Source organism: Tenebrio molitor, chromosome 7 (genome assembly GCF_963966145.1).
Source record: "Tenebrio molitor chromosome 7, icTenMoli1.1, whole genome shotgun sequence".
NCBI lineage: Eukaryota > Metazoa > Arthropoda > Insecta > Coleoptera > Tenebrionidae > Tenebrio > Tenebrio molitor.
Genome location: NC_091052.1, coordinates 21,420,331 through 21,436,040, shown reverse-complemented (window position 1 = coordinate 21,436,040; position 15,710 = coordinate 21,420,331). Strand labels below are relative to the sequence as shown.

Below are 15,710 nucleotides of genomic sequence, written 5' to 3'. Positions count from 1 at the left end.
TTTCATAGATAGTCCGAATTTGAAATAATCGTGAATGGTTTATATAAGCTATAGGCGAAACAAATGACCGATGGTGGCGCTGCAATCGTGACAAATATGGCCATCGTAAGAAATACATTACGTTACTTCGTTTCTGTTTTTGTTATTGTGTACGATGGTGTACCTTAGTTTTAAGGATGTTTTTTCTTATTTGGAGGCAGTACCCTCATCTCAGTGTGTTGGGAAAGGGCAGAGAGTCTTAAAAAGTGTCACCAGAGTGGTTTTATTTGCTCTGTGCCTGAAAACTTCAGCATCCATGCTTTATGTCTATCAACTTTTTCTTTTAATCAAAATCTGTTAAATGTAGATTAAACATTCATATTGAATGAACTTTTGAGGTTATAGATTTACTTGTTAGTTATTAGCCGTTGACGATTGTTTAAATACGCAGCAGGCCAAGATATTTTTTTGTTAGATTGCAGTCAGGTCCTGTCACATACTACGTGACAAAGAAAGGTAAACACCCAGTACTTATAGTTTTATTTCAATACGTTTTTGCGGGCAAATGTGTTTTGGGTCAGATAAGAATAAATAACTATTTTGAACCAAATAAAGGCACAAAGGGACCAGAAAATCATAGTTTGGATTGAATATTTTCCATATAAGTACAGTTTTAAAGTAATTTCAAATGACTAATGCCATAAAAGTGCTGTTGCAAAGGCAAAGTGGTTTTTTGCAACTTGAATTAACTTTAGTAAATACAGCGTGATCAACAAGGACTGAAGCTGTTGGCAGTAAATGACAGCAAAATATTCCCAAAGTATGAAATTTTTTTGTGCGTCAGTGTTGGCACCCGCTGCAAGTTGTGAATGTCAAAAAATTTAGGTTATGTTACGATTTGGTAGTTTTAAAACACAATACGTACAAAACGATCAAAATCAGTATAAAATGTAATTAGCGGTACTTAATAATGGCCCACTGTTTCGATATTCATAAAAGCGACAGGCCGTGCCCGCATGCCCCTCCTGAGAAACAGAAACATGTTTTATGCGTTATTATTTTCGAGCTGAAAGTCTGCGGGATGCAGGGATTAGATCCGGGAAAATTTGTAAGGGTGGAACTTTAATTTCTTCTTTAAAATGGTTAGGCAACTTCCATATGACAAGCTTGTAAAGTAAGGAAAAGGAATGACGGGATTTTTAATGGTAAGGATTATTAGGCCCTGCATTAAACATGCCCAACAAAGAACTTTGGATGCGTGTGTTTTACATAAGAATCACGCCTGTTTGGAGTGAAAGCTTTCGCACTGACTTTCGAGGGTTTTGTTCCATTCTACCTCGAACATTCTCAACTACATCTTCTGTAAGTGTAGATGTTCTACCAGTAGGTTTTGCCTTTTTCACATCACCTGTTTGTAGGTAACGTTGCACCAATCTCGTGCAATGCTGCATGCTGCCTAAACGCGCCGCCCAAAGTACCAACTGGCTTGGGGAACATTTGTTGAAATTGGTGCAATGTATTGTCCGTGCTCCGTGGAATACTGCCAACCGTTAGCAGCATCCAAATTTCCAGTCCGAAAGTACGCCATACCAATAAAAATGTCTTGCTCTAGTGTAAAAACCATTTTCATTAATAAATTGATACAAAAATGACACTTGATTTTGAAGTTTAAATTTGCCCGTCAAAATTGACAACTGAAAATGTAATGCTACCAACTTCACTGAAATTTTCATCATGTTGTCATTGTTGCCAACAGCTTCAGTCCTTGTTGATCACTCTGTAGTAAATACACATGTAACAACCACGAGGTATACTTCATAAAGTAATTCAACCAGGTTCCGCCAGAGGTCACTTTAGAACATTTCGTTCGCCTATAGTCGATTTTAGTCGGCCATGCACTTAGTATCGACACAGAATAGAATCAATCAGAAGGCAAAGTCGGCAAAATCGCCTTTGATCTCAGTCAGCCAGCGGCAGCCATTATTATAGTTTTGAGTTATTTGTGCGAAAAGTACATCGAATTACAGCGATAATTTGCACTAGAGCAAAACGGTCGTCAAGAAATTCCCTTAGATACCAGTTCAGTGCAAATGTCAGGACTGTGAACGACACACAAAATTACGTTTATTTGTACTTACCATGTAAATTTTTCTCCGGAAATAGTCTGCCAAAATTCCTCTCGTGCATGTAAAATTGTCTCATAATTTCCTCTCGTGCGCTTCGCGCACTCGCGAAAATTAACTTATCGACAATTTGACATGCACTCGGGATATTATTGTGATAGGCGCTTATAAAAAAGTTTTTCCAGAAATGTTACAAAGTACGGAGTCGAATATGAATATAATTAATTCAATTCAAGAAGTACCAAGAATCACACAAATGGAATAGAACGAGGTTTTAATTATTAATAAAAAATAGAAAATAAATAAATAATACTTAACAACGCAATATTTTGTCATCCATATGTGACAATTTCAGTAAAGCATAATTTAGAGTATTTTTTTATGTGACAGAAAAATTACGTTCAAAAGTTAATGAAAGTACCTACATAATAGTAGTTTCTTACCTTGCTCGATTATGTTCTTTTGGAAAAGTGAAGAAAGCCAAATTACAGTTGTAGGCTTTGCTTTCACATTTTTTTGCCGTACCATGCCACCTTTGAGCTTACTCATCTTAATATTATTCATGTATCGCCACCACTGGTAGAAAACCAATTGCGTCAACCGCGGTTATGATACGCTACTGACTTCTACTCTGAACTTATGGCCGCTTCATCTGCGCGGCTTAGATGCGCGGACTTTTCCCGCCCAAGAGAGTTTGTCTTCTGATTGATTCTATTCTGTGCCTGAAGGGGTATATTAGTTTTTTTCCTGCGTTAAGTATATGTATTTGATTTTTTTTTGTTTTTTCAAAAGTTGATGAGTATAATAAATAAATGTTTTATTTATTTGAAATTTTGGGGGTTTTTCTGCAAAATACCATTATTTTTGGGGGATTTCGTGCTTCCAGTTGGGGGATTTTAAAAATATCATCTGGCAACACTGTATCTATGTCTACGATTCTAGCATGGGCTCTTGTTTTGTTTATTTGTTTTGTGTTTTGGTAAATCCTTTGAATTTGTGTTAACGTGAGTTGTCGATGTTACCCCAGTGACTGTACGATAAAGGTGTGCACCAAAGAAACAATCCTGAAATTTTCTGAAGATGTGTTTCCTTCGATAGTGGTGTATGGTTATGGTATCGCTGGATCGCCCGATAAAGCGATAAAGACACAATCATTGATGGAACCCTATTGAGAAGGTAGGTCGATAAAAACAGACGTAGCTTGGCGCTAATTACACGTGTTTCCTTCGATAGTGGTGTATGGTAGTGGTATCGCTGGATCTCACGATAAAGCAACAAAGACAATCATTGATGGAACCCTATTGAAAAGGTAGGTCGATAAAAACAGACGGAGCTTGGCGCTAATTATACGTGTCCTAGGTTCCAACTTTGGACCCAAGTTTCAGTTGCAGTCAAGTGGCAGTTTAGTTCAAAGCACTCGTAGCCATCTCGACCTGAATATTCGCATTCTCGTCTAGTGGGCTGTTCAACTCGACGCTTAGAGTGTAACACAGTCCATAACACCAGGTTTAGAACTCAGGAGTGGGTCTCTGGATGTGGTTCTCTTAGCCATTCATCCCTATCATCAAGGCAAGGTAAGATAGACATTTAATTTTGTCATGGTGCAGAGGAGGTTGTATATTATTAACGGAAAGACTATTTACAAAAATTTAGTTCATAACTACTTACAAAAAAAATAAATAATAGAAATTATGTATTAACAAAACTAAAGCTTCGATTATAGTGACCAGAACACTTCCGTATCCTGCAACGTGCCCTTACCCGCAATCGCAACGTTGCCGCAAAAAGGCGTTGCTAATTACAGTGACCATAACGTTGCCTTACCCGTAACGCATTGACAGATTTCATATGTCAATTATAGGTTATGTTAATAATCCAGATAGACTACGTCCATTGATAGAATGCATTTTTTTAAATATCCTTAGATAAACTCTGTTTGTGAGGCCGATGCAGCTAAGCCATAAAACGACCGAAGCGCTGACAGATTCCAGTGCGTCCAAAACATTTCATGAATAATTAATTATATGCCATTCACGATGTTTTGGCATAAGGGGAGGCCATGGAAAAAGTGCATTTAAGTTGGCAGTAAAGCTGTCTGTTGAATTAGGTTATGTTTTTCTAAGTTTGAGGTTATAAACTGCGTCATTGTCTAGTGCATTGTTGTCAGTTTTACTAGTTTGCAATAGAACAATACTCACACATTTTTAATCCAATTTAACAAAACAGGAAACTGACTTGAACAGACTACAGAACAGTAGGGACCGGGACCGAAAGACGAAGTGGCTCCTGTTAATTTATGCACCACTTAGATAACCCACCTATACAGTATCTTAACCAACCAGTTAGTAACTTCTCAATTAATTTTTTATTTTAACCAAAACATTCCTAGAAGTAGATTGTATAAAATCTTGTACCTACTTATTAGGCCTTACTTTATTCGAATCTTTCTGCAAAATATTTACACACCCATCGTCTATGACAAATAAGAACAAAACTATTCAACTTCCATAATTTCATTAGAAAATTCAGAATCATCATTACCTGCATCAAAATCCCAATCAAATTCTGAATCAAATTCTCCTAATGAAATTATTAAAGGACGAACGTTTTCAAATGAAAGATTTCACATTAATTTTGCTCAATCTTCCGAAATAACTTCTTCACAATATCTACAAAAATGTTGGCAAATTTCAGGAGTACATTTCAAAATATCGCGAAGTTATAATAGGTCTTACAAAACCCCTGTGCCATTTCAATTGGGTCGTTGTTTCTTCCTTCACTATCCGTGCTACGTATTTATCTTGTACTCCCCTGCGATACAATTTATACACAAAAAAAAAAACCTGACTTCATTGTAACTTACTGAAAATACAGGGTCTCTATAAATGATTGTCGGGTCCAGCCAGCCATGGAAAGTTGTCAAATTTTGAATGTGCCGCTTTGTTCGGCAATTAATGAATGTCACATTTTCAGGTTAAGTTGTTGGCTTTTAACCAGAGACAAGTTTCAACTGTGCTCTACTCCTGCTAACATTAATGTATTTATTATTTAATATCAACACCCACAGGGGAACAATTATTGCCCCCATCGTACCGCCACACACTGTACAGGAATTGGTATGAGAACAAACCCAAACAGATAAATATTGAGAACACCTTGTCCTCGTATACCACAATACAATACTTGATACTGCCTTTTTGTCTGCTTTAGTGCTTTCACATTTCTTGTTTTATGCTAGTGGTAAATACGACCTAGACTGAATTGTCGAATATGGTATTGACTCCCATTTTTTCTTCCAATATAAATAACAGTGTTTTTCATAACAAATAAGTCTTACTGGTTTTTCAATAAAATCAAATGTATTCAACAACATAATTTACAACACTAAATAACGATAACAAATAGGTATTTTTTTATAAAATAGATTGAGAATGTCCCCCATTAACTTCTAAACACTTGACAATTCTTCATTTATTTTCAAAAATATTTTGCAGTATTTCTTAGTTAAGGGTATAGCAACACTGCTATCCACAGTTCCACACACCAATTTTCAAAAATGTAAAGGAGTCTCTACAAATTGGTGTGGATTCTCAGCACTCCAAATTATGAAATTGAGGTGATTTTCAAACTGAACACAACTTTGATAATCTGCAGGTTGGAGTTCTTGTACAACACTAATTTTATAAAGATGCAGTTGTAGCCTATTTTTAATGATTTTGTGACAAGTGCATCGTGGTACACCAGATTGTTGAGATAAACAGGCTATTGATATCTGTAGTCTTTTCCACCATTTTTTTCAAATCCTTGAGTATTTCATCAGATACTGGTGCTCGTCCTAATGATTTACCCCTGCTAATTGTTCTGATTGTTAAAAATCTGTTCACAATGTTGTTCAGATATTTTGATGGAATTCATTTTTACAAACAGATAATTCCCCATTATTAAACCTTCCATTTCGAAAGTAAAAAACAACAATGAACATGTTCTGTTCAACAGAATAAACCATTGTAAAGAAAATAAAGCTAAAATAAAACATAAAACATTAAAGCATAACCTCACAAATTTTGCCAGTGTATTTACCTCTAAAAGCGGACGTACTTGCAATTTTTATTGAAAAATACTGATTTTTGGTGTATATTAACTGTGATTAACTTCGATAAAACGAATATAAGGAAACAAAACTCGACTGACAATAGCAAACCAACGTCAGTCACTAATGTCAGAAGTGACCGTGAAAACGAACTAGAATTTGGCATCGGTTTCAAAAAAGCGGAACAGTAAATTTTTTTTCCAAGGCTGGCTTGACCAGACAATCATTTATAGAGACCCTGTATGTTCTGCAGTCTAATACAAACACCATCAATACGTTTTAAAGTCGCTTAATTATGATTACGGTAAATTCGGCAACATGTTACGTTCATTTTGATAGGTCCGCATGTCAGGCACTTTGGTGACAGCAGAGATGACAGAAATAAAACATGTATCCAACGTTAAAAAATGAAATCATAGCCTCCCCTTATGCCAAACATCGTGAATGGTATATATTTATTAGCAGAAGAATTAATATTTCTAAGAAGATGAACTTTTTGGATTTCCTGCTCTAAAGTACAGGGTTATTATAAATGTTTGTAGTCAACGAGCCCATGAAAACAAATGAATTTTTTTCTTTTGCCGTTCCATAGTTCCATACGAAAATGATACGAAGTAGGTTATTATTCTTGACATTAGGAGGTTATGTTTATCTTCAAAAAATTCTTTGAATTCTTAACCACAACAGTGAAGATTCGTTTAAAGAGATTGTTCCAACGTTTTAATACCGTGAGTAACAGTGACTAAAATCCATCAAGACGGGATTTGTTATCAAAGTGAATTTTAAAGTTCATATGGTTCAATCCATCTCATACGGACAATAAAATTTAATTTTCTCTATTTAAGTTTTGTAAACTTATCCACTGGTGTTTAACCACAGGTGTGTAGAACTGAATTGTTGCTGTTAAATTATTCAATGGGTACTGAATCATTTTTGTTTTAAAAGTTTTGAGGAAACAATGTTAGGTACCACAAGATTCCAAAACTGTTGATGGAAAATGAGAGAATGAAATCATTGTAAATAGACATTTTATTTATGTGTTATATGGCAACAAATTAAAAGCTATTTAACTGTCCAGCAAGGTTTTATTGTTGTTGATGTGCATTAAATGATTTCCAATGTTATAATGTGGAGGAGCAGGATACACAATGGGCGATGTCAGACAGGTGCATGCGTTGATCCAATCTGGAATAGGTGTTAAAGAAATCAGCAACAAATATGGAAGAGGAGATATACTTATTAGTTCTAACGTCTCCCTGAGTACAATCAGGTTATGAACTTACAGCAGGACCACAAGGGCGCAGTAAAGGAGGAGGCCAGGTGGGCCCAGCCCACCCCAGAATCCTTCTGGCCCACTCCAGAATAAAAGTAAAACACATTAAAAACAAGATACATCTGCAATATCTATCTATCATCTGTCTGGTTTAAAGTCTGGCCCACCCCAGCAAAAAATCATTGCTACGCCCTTGCAGGACCATGCCTTGTTGGAAAAGAATGACAAATCCAAAGTTCTGTTATCATTCATTGTTTAAAAACCAGCTGCAATATGCAACACGACGTGGATAATCTGCTGGTTTCAGTTCTTGAAACAATGACAATTTATAAGGGTGCAAATTTAATCTTTTCTTCACAATTTTCTGACATGTGCTCAGTGCTACACCTGACTGTGTTGACAGCAATGATGTTCTGGGATTTTGTTCCATTCTCTCTCTCAAAACTTCACCAACTTGAAGCCTTCTCGATGACTTTTCCTTTGAAGCATCTCTAGTTTTGTCTATTCACAATCCCTCGAATGTGGGTCATTAAAGATTGTTCCTCTATCTCTAAATTAGGAAACTTTGCGAGATATTGATCCTTACATGATTGCATTCTGTTTTCATCTCGTACACCATTTTAATAAAATGAAATAATAATGAAAGTAGTCTGTTCCACGGTGTACCCCATTGCAATCTTAAAAATCCTTTTTATCCTAAAAAAATGTGTTTAGGAGAAACTGATAATTAGAAGAGAGAATTTGGAAGAGAACAGTTAACCTGAAAATAAATTTACTTGAAACTTACAGAATTTTACTAACCTAACCTTGATCACTGTTGTATACTCATGGTCGTCGTCTGTGGTCTTAACACTCTTAACTTTTACTAAAGACTTATTTTGATTCGAAGGAAAAAAATGCGGTAATCAAGTGATTTGACATTAACACCGACTTTTACCGTTTCAGTTGGTCAGGAGCTCACTCATACCTTTGATTTTATATTACTAGATTGGCCACCAATGGAACCAGTTTTCCGCAAACTTTTGGATGCGGATACCAGAGGGAGCGCCTATTGCCGCTGTGTGAATTCGGTTAGACATACGTTACGTTTCTGTCGCCAGAGTAAGCTTGTCGTAACTTGAATAAAGCGCGGAGTTCGGAGTATAGTATCGCACAGTATCGCACTATCGAGTCGAAATGCGAAATGTTTCCCGTGAATGTTTCCAGAACACGACGGGAACAGACGAGGCGACGAGTTACTGTTTAAAATATTACTGGACGTATAACGCAATGCGCTTTATTTCATACTGTAATCACTAAATCATTGTTTTAGTTTAAAAAATTATTATAACTAACTGTTTGTTTGTTGCCTTTTCACGTTATTTATCTCAGGAAACTAACACGAAATATGTACTTAGTTCTTTGTGTATTAAGAACACAAAGTGATACATTGTTGATTGAGAGATTAACAATGTACTATTGGGAGCATGGAATTTCGGGCAGCTATTTATATGTCATTTAAAAAAACCCAATGTAGTCTAAGCTTTATTGTCATAAATGTTATAACAATTAATTTTGACGAAATAAACACAGTTATGTACTGTACTGTGTTGAGCATAACATTGTATGAAACTTACTATACTACTACTTTACTTTATTTTACCCTACGGGCTTTAAAGGATTCCTATACTTTACACAGTTCTAAATAAACTTACAATTCCAAAATCATTCTTTTTTCTTTCTTTTAAATTAACCTACATTTTCTTTTATTCCCCACCCCTCTCCTTTTCTATCCTTTCCCTCCTCTTCCATACCTCTTTCATCCATCCTATCTCTCTTCCGTCTTCGTTCAGTATTTCTCCCCGTTCCTTTTCCTCCCTTTCTCTCATTTCACCGCATCCTCTCCACATGTGCTCGATCGTCTCTCTCTCCTCACGGCACATTCTGCACATTCGTTCCTCCTCCTCCATCCAGTACTTGTTTTCTCTCTCTTCGTTCCCACATCTAAATCTCGCCATCATTTTCCTTTCTTTCGTGCTCTCTCTCCCCAGATACACCGGAACATCCTCTGTCACGCACCTTTCATACTCCCTGTTGTACCTCGCTTCTCTGATTCTCTCCCTTCTCTCTTGCTTGTCCGTATCTCTGTCCCTCTCGCTCAGCTCCACACACATCCATCTTCCTTCCGCTCTCATTCTTTCCACTTCCTCGCTGGCATACCCGTTCCTCCTACAGTACTTCTCTCTCTCCTTCTCATCCGCGTTCTTTTTCTTTTCTCTATAGCACTCAGTCAGTATCCTGCATTCTTCCCTTCCGCCCATTCTGTCCTCGAACTTTGCCGCTCTCTTTCCCGCTTTTACTCTCAGCTTGCTCCTCTTGCACTCTTCCCTCACTATGTACCCTGGTGTTTCTCTGTCCACTCCTAGCACCCATCTCAAATATTTCTATTGCACCCTCTCCACCTCCTCCCGTTCCTTCCATCCCCATATCTCTGCTCCGTACATCAGCACGCTCTCCACCATGCTCTCGAACATCATCATTCTCCTCCCGAACTCTCCTCCCCACATTCTCTCTCCTATTCCCCACACACATCCAACTACCTTGTTCGCCTTCCTCACTACCTCTCTCACTTGCGCCCTGACTGTGGCTCTCTCGTTGAAGGTGTAGCCCAGGTACTTAAACTCGCTCACTCTTTCTATCTTGCTTTCTTCCCACTTCCACTCGCTCTCCTCATTCTTCCTCTTTCTCTTGCTGAACACCATCATTTTCGTCTTCTCTACATTCACTTCCAGCTTTTTCTTTCTCACATACTTTTCCAGGTTCCTCATCATTTCTTTCATCTCTCTCTCACTCTTTGCCACAATCACCATGTCGTCCGCAAACGCCAGGCTCCATACTTTCTCCCTACCCACTACAACCCCCCCCCCCCCCGCCTGCGCTTTCTTCAACATTTCGTCCACATCCGCTACGTATATCGTGAACAGCAGGGGACTGAGCGGGCAGCCCTGTCTCACTCCCTTTGTTGTCTCAAACCATTCACCCTCTTTCTCTCCCACCTTCACCTTGTTTCTCGTTCTCGCATATATCTCCTCAACCTTCCGCACCAGCCATTCACTTATTCCTCTTTCTCTCATACATTCAAACATTTTCACTCTGTCAACCTTGTCGAACGCCGCCTTGAAGTCTATGAACAATGCGCACATCCTCCCCCCTTTCTTCCTCAATTCGTTCCTTGCTAAATAAACACAGTTATGCACAATTATTTTACATTTTAGTTATTACAGTCACGGACAGAAAAAAGTGGGACAAGTCTCATTACGAAATTTAACTAAAATTGAGTTAAGTAGGTAAACCTGGTTTACTATAATAAATAAATAAATATTTTAATAGTAACCATAGAAATAGTAAAGAGCCTTACATTAGCGAAAAAATATTGTCCTATTTTTTTGTCCGCGACTGTAATTTCCAAAGTTTAATAAAAGACTGTTTAGTTTCCAGAAAATCACATCTAAGCACTTGCAACTTTTCAGGATTGATGAATGCAATTTGTCAAAATGACATGCAACAATAGTAGATATTAACATGAGGTTTATTAAGTCGTCTAGCATCTAAAGCCTATTTCACATCTTATATCAGTCAAATTTCAAGTCTGCCCGAAATTCCGTGCTCCCAATAGTACACTTGCGCTCGCAACACACAACATTTTTTCTACAATCGCAACTATGACTACTATGTACATACATATTATTTTATTTGGAGCAAATCAATGTAATACTTTATTAAAAGCAGAAACTAATTATTCACAATAAGAGAATATATGTTTCTGCCGGGTTGCCTATGAAAATATAGCCGCAAGTATTTTTAATTAAAATTAAATTAATTAATTTTTTTCGTTCACTCGTTTTTGATAAATTATAATTCATTTCAAAGAGAGATATGTAAAGAACTTAAAAAGTTTGGGTTGCCATTTCTCACTTGGCCCCAACCCTTTGGCAACCGGGTGTAAACAGGTACGTCTCTGTTTAATTTATAGGTACGTTCATATCATAACCTATCCTCATAAATTATATCAAAATAAAGCTAACTTTTTTCTCTGCACGATGGAATACCGTTGCTTATAGAAAAGTGGCCGCAAATAGAGGCAACTGTTAAAGATAGATATGTAACAGCGAAATGAAGGAAGGTTTTTATTCTGAGGGTAGGTGATACCGAGGTATAACTAAATGAGTTCTATACTATCTTGTATAATATAGAGGATATTTTGGGACATAAGGAATGGTCATCTACAACTTTTTTTAATAGGACTGAACTTTGAAAACGGCCTTTATACGTAGTTGATGTGTACTAAAAACTACGTTTCTCGTAACATTTAACGCTGTCTTAATTCAACTATTGAGGCTATAACTTTGATTTTCTGTATATTTATATTAAAAAGTACAGCGCTCCCAACAGTCAACTGGAAATTTCGCAAATATCGATAATTTTGAAAAAAATTATTAATAAATTTAGATTAATCAAAAAAGCGCATCGTAAACTTCACTCTGCTGGGACCTATTTGAAATTTCGATACACATGCAGCGAGTCAAATGTGACTAAGATATTGGAAAAGTTTTTAAAAAAAGAATTAAGTCAGTAGCCTGTATACTTTTTGAGAAAATAATTTTTCTATTCGACGAGCGAACGCGCCGGGCGGCCTGGCAGGAGATTATAACCCGGCACGCCTATTTAGTCGTCTATCGATACAGGCTGTTTGATAAAAAACGCCTCAACCCATAACTTTTTTATTTATTATCCGATTTCAATGAACAAAAAAACCGAAGATATGGTTTTTCATGCGCTACGAAGCAGCCATAAAATAATTTTTTTTGGCGTTATTTTCAGTAGCTTACGATAGTCAACTTTTTTTTTTAAATGGACACATGTAGTTTTTTAGGCTCAGTCTGATAAAGTTTTTTTTTCGGAATCTAACGATGTATTAAAAGTTATCGTTTGGTCCATAGCTGACTGAAAAAAAAAAAATAAAACAATTTTTAATTGTGGTTCAGTTTATTATGAAATTTTCAAGTGTGCCGTGAAAAACAATTGGAACACAAATAGCAACAAATGTCAAGTGAGTTTGAAAATTTTCAGGTGCAATCTTGAAGAGTTTTATTATTATTTTCTTGGAAAACATAAATAATAATAAATTTTTTTTTTATTATTACATAAATAATAATAATAATAATAATTATTTTTTCTATTAACTTTTTGTTTTTGACTAATTACGATTTTTATTACACTCGAACATAAAATAATAGTCAAATGACTGCTATCCTGCGTGACTGACAATGTTATTTTATAGTTGAATCAAAAAAGTTTAAAAAAGCAGATGAAAACTTCTAAGCTGACGTTTAGATGACATTTATCGTACTTTGTATTCCGATTGTTTTTCACGGCACTCTTAAAAATTTTATAATAAGCTGAACCACAAAAAAAATGTTTTTTTTTTTCAGTTAGCTATGAACCAAATGATAACTTTCAATACATCATTAGATCCAGAAAAAAAAATCCTTACCAGACCAAGCCTAAAAAACTACATGCGTGCATTTAAAAAAAAAAAGTTGACTATCGTTAGCTATTGAAGATAACGACAAAAAAAAATCATTTTATGGCTGTTTTGTAGCACTTGAAAAACCATATCTTTGATTTTTTTTGTTCATTGAAATCGAGTAATAAATAACAAAGTTATGGGTTGAGGCGTTTTTCATCAAACAGCCTGTATACTCGTAGGGAGTGTAGCAGTCTAAAGACAAAAATTTTGAGTATAAGTATAGTTTTTTTGTATATTTGCTAAAATTTACCTACTTTAAATGCTTTCATCTTCGTCATATTCATCCTCAAATATACAAGAAACATTGTTCTGACATTAGCAAGAACAATCACTCCAGGATCTTAAGTCTTCCTTCATGCACATACATTTATTGTTTTTTTTTTTTTTTAATTTAAGAAGGATAGATAAGTAATACCATTACAAAAAAAAAGCAAAATATTATTTCTCGTCGATTCTCCTGTTCCTATAAAAAATGTTAGAAAAATGTCTTCAATTCTACGTAAAGCAAGGAGTAGCTAAGGCACGTAAAATTTGAAATATATCCTTCAGGCAGTTTATAACATTTTTGTCATGAACTTATGCTCTAATTCTATTCTAGTGCGTTTTGTAGTGTTGGGTTAATTTAATACAATTTAAAATCTCCCAATCTAAATAAGGGCATTTTACAACCTGTTTTAGCTACAATGGATCCCATACCTAATGAGTTAATGACATTAGAAAACTGATGAACATTTTTTGCACAGACCAATGATACCAAAATAATAAATGTATAAACCATTCACGATTATTTCAAATTCGGACTATCTATGAAAATCTGACATTTTAGTTGGCAGTATTGTGATTTGTCTTAATAAATCTATTTTAGGTTATAATTCAACCGAACACTACTCCCAACTTGTTACATTTTTTAAATAATTGAACGCATTAGGAACAATAATCGTAAAATTGTAATTGAAATGAAACATACATATTTGTAGGGCAGTTCTGGGTAAATTCTTATTAACTAAATTAATGACGGAATTGACAACAATGCGAATATTTAAAAACGAAACGTCATATGACAGGACCTGACGCCAATCTAACAAAAAAATATCGCGGCCTCCTGCGTGTTTAAAATAATCGTGAACGGCATACCGGGACATTTTTTTAACTCTGAACATAGTCCATACTTATTCCCTATGTTCAGTTTTAAAAAACACAGATCAATGCATTGTGAGTTGCTATGTAACCAACTATACGGAACACCAGAGATTTTGAAATAATGTTAAAAATTGTTCCGATTGATGGAATTGGTCTATCATATGTTGCATTGGAAATGTCACGCACATTTCTAATACTCTGATTGGCATAGAATAACTGCATTATGTGTATTTCTTCTTCAAACAACTTGACCATTTTGTTAAACTGTCAAGTACTTATTTTCGTTACCTTGGTTACGTGATTACATACATGCATTGACCTGTGTTTTTTAAAACTGAACATAGGGAATAAGTATGGGCTATGTTCAATGTTAAAAAAATGTCTCGGTATATGTGCATGAAAGAAGGCTTAAAATGCTGCACATTGTTCTTGCAAAAAATGTCACAACAATGTTTCTTGTTTAGGTATATGAGAATGAAGATGACGAAGAAAGCATTTAAAATAGGTAAATTTTAGCAAAAATACAAAAAAATTACCGACTCAAAATTTTACGATTATTGTTTTTAGACTACTACAATCCCTACATCGATAGACGACTAAATACGCGTGCCGGGTTATTTCTGCCTACCAGAGCCAGAAGCTGCCGCGCGTTCGCTCGTCGAATAAAAAATAATTATTTTCTCAGAAAGTATACAGGCCACCGAATTAATTCTTTTTTAAAAACTTTTCCGATATCTTAGTTACATTTGACTCGCTGCATGTGTATCGAAATTTTTAACATTTCACATAGGTCCCAGCAGAGTGAAGTTCACTATGCGCATTTTTGATTCATCTGAATTTATTAATATTTTTTTTTCAAAACTCTCAATATTTGCGAAATTTCCAATTCACTATTGGAAGCGTTGTACTTTTTAGTATAAATATACAAAAAATCAAAATTATAGCTTCAATAGTTGAATTAACACAGCGTTAAATGTTACGAGAAACGTAGTGTTTCGGATTATACCCCAACTACGTATAAAAGCCGTTTTCAAAGTTCGATCTTATTAAAAAAAAGTTGTAGATGACCATTCCTTATGTCCCAAAATGTCCTCTACAAGATAGTATCGGTCTCATTTAGTTATACTTTGGAATCACTAGAAGTCACAATTTCGGTCCGATTTTGCTTCACTACTTGGCTTGGCTCGGCCCTTGATAGCGTACGCTGTGTCTGTGATTCTGTGAAAAGTGGCAAAGAAAGAACCGCTCGCCTGAATATTCATCAACTCTAATTAGTGCTCATAAATTCATTCGGTCGACTGTAAAAATTTGTTTCGTTGCTTGCTACGCTCTCTATCAGTGGCATCCAAAAGTAAAATTTCTTGCATACGGTTTTCCATTTAGGTGGCCAATCTAGTAATATAAAATCAAAGCTCATACCAATATTCCACTAGATACAGTGCACAATCGAAACAAGGCGGCACAAATTCATGGCCTACTTGGACTACAAACATTTATAATAACCCTGTAATATCCCTTACCTAGCATCTTCCAAAC

General features: G+C 35.7%; 1 protein-coding gene and 1 long non-coding RNA gene across 8 annotated transcripts in view; one reads left to right on the top strand and one right to left on the bottom strand.

The window, feature by feature from the left end:
- LOC138135356 (zinc finger protein draculin-like) overlaps positions 1-15,710 on the top strand; it is a 218,590-nt gene that overhangs the window by 159,037 nt on the left and 43,843 nt on the right. For all 7 annotated transcript variants that reach the window (XR_011160944.1, XR_011160943.1, XR_011160946.1 and 4 more), the window contains exons 2-4: positions 2,264-3,278; positions 3,336-3,411; positions 3,462-3,676. The gene's annotated coding sequence lies outside the window, so the exon portion shown is untranslated. The remainder of the gene's footprint in view (positions 1-2,263; positions 3,279-3,335; positions 3,412-3,461; positions 3,677-15,710) is intronic.
- LOC138135367 (uncharacterized) lies at positions 7,224-15,672 on the bottom strand. The gene is made up of 3 exons (XR_011160961.1): positions 15,594-15,672; positions 7,429-8,432; positions 7,224-7,377 (listed from the first exon to the last, which is right to left on the bottom strand). It is a non-coding gene; the product is annotated as an uncharacterized lncRNA (long non-coding RNA).